Genomic DNA, 1,985 nt, shown 5'->3' with positions numbered 1-1,985 from the left:
CATCTAGTGGGGAAAGGGCAGAGATGTTGCCAACCACCCTACAATGCACGGGGTGGTGCCCTCAGCAAACAAGTACCTGGCCCCAAATGCCAGTAGAGTGAGGTTGAAAAACCCTGCACTACAGTGTGTACCTTTGCTTGATTATTGATTGGAAAATTTTAAATCCTGTAAGAATTGGTGTTAACTTGTGAAATGCAAATGATTTTTATGGTGGTAAAATATACATAACCTAAAATTTACCATTTTAACTATTTAAGTGTAAACTTCAGAGACATTAAGTGCATTCACATTGCTGTGCACCCATCACCACCACCCATGTCTACAACTTTACTTCCAAACTGAACTCCACACCCATTAAACAGTAACTCCTCTCCCCCACACCCCCAGCCCTGGACACCTGCTTTCTGTCTCTGAGAAGCTGAAGACTCTAGGTAACTCATATAAGTGGGATCATACAGTATTTGTCTTTTTGTGACTAGTGTATAGCACTTAACATAATGCCTTCAAAGTCCATCCATGTCATAGCACATGTCATAATCTCCTTCCTTTTTAAGGCTCAGTGATACTCCATGGTATGGATGGACCACATTTGTGTATCCAGATTTCTATCAATGGATATTTGATTAATTATCACCTTCTGGCTGTTGTGAATAATGCTGCTATAAATTGTCTTTATGCGAGGACCACACTGTTTTGTTTACTGTAGTTTTACAATAAGTTTTGAAGTCAGGAATTGTGAATCCTCCAACTTTGTTCTTTTTCGTCAGATGAGTTTTTCCTTTTACTATTTCTATAAAAAAAAAGTCTTTCAGATTTTGATGAAGATTGCATTGAATCTGCAGATCACTTTGGGTATGAACATACTAAAAATATTAAGTCTTTCCAATCTGTGAACCAGGGATGTCTTTCCAATCTGTGAACCAGGGATGTCTTTCCATTCATTTGTGTCTTCTTTAATTTCTTTCAACAATATTTGATAATTTAGTGTTCAAGTCTTTTGCATCCTTGGTTAAGTTTTTTCCTAAGTATTTTATTCTTTTTGATGCTACTGTAAATGAAATTGTTTTCTTAATTTCTTTTTCGGATTATTCTTTGTCGTGCAAAATGCAACTATTTTTTTAATTTTCATTGTTTTAAAGATTGCATTGGGTAATTGTGAAAAGGGAACAGCCAAGTTGTTGTCCTTCAGTCTTAGTTGTGGAAGGCGCAGCTAGCTCAGCTCCAAGTCCAGTCACGCCAATCACCTCAAGTTGCTGTGTTCAATTGAAATGCAACTAATTTTTGTATGTTGATATTGTATCCTGCAACTTTGATGAATTTGTTTATTAGACAGGAGTTTGTGTGTGTGTAATCTTTAGGGTTTTCTAAAATGTAAGATCATGCCATCTGTGAACAGAAATAATTTTCTTTATTCCTTTCTGATTTAGATGTCTTTTATTTCTTTTTCTTGTTTAATTGCTGTTGTTAGAACTTTCAACACTATGCTGAGTAGAAATGGCAAAAGCAGGCATCCTTGTCTTGTTCCTGATCTTAGCAGAAAATCTTTCATCATTAAATATGCTAGCTGTGAGTTTTCACATATGGCCTTTATTATGTTGAGGAAGTTTCCTTCCATTCCTAGTTCCTTGAGTGTTTTTATAACAAATGGGTGTTGAATTTTGTCAAAAATTTTTTTTCTGAATCAATTAAGATAATCATGTGGTTTGCTTCCTTCATTCTGTTAATATATTACATTTATTTTCATATGTTGAACCATCCTTGCATTCTGAGAATAAGTCCCATTTAATCATGGTATATAATCTTTTTATATACTGTTGAATTAGATTTGCTAGTACTTTGTTGGAGATTTTTGCATAATATTCATAAGTGAAGGTGTGTAGTTTTCTTTTCTTTAGTGTCTTTTCTGGCTTTGGTATCAGAGTAATACTGGCTTCAGAGAATGGGTTAGGAAGTGTTCCTTCCTCTTCAATATTTTGGAAAAGTTT

This window comes from Hipposideros armiger, unplaced genomic scaffold, assembly GCF_001890085.2.
Source record: "Hipposideros armiger isolate ML-2016 unplaced genomic scaffold, ASM189008v1 scaffold_667, whole genome shotgun sequence".
NCBI lineage: Eukaryota > Metazoa > Chordata > Mammalia > Chiroptera > Hipposideridae > Hipposideros > Hipposideros armiger.
Note: the sequence above shows the minus strand (reverse complement) of the source record.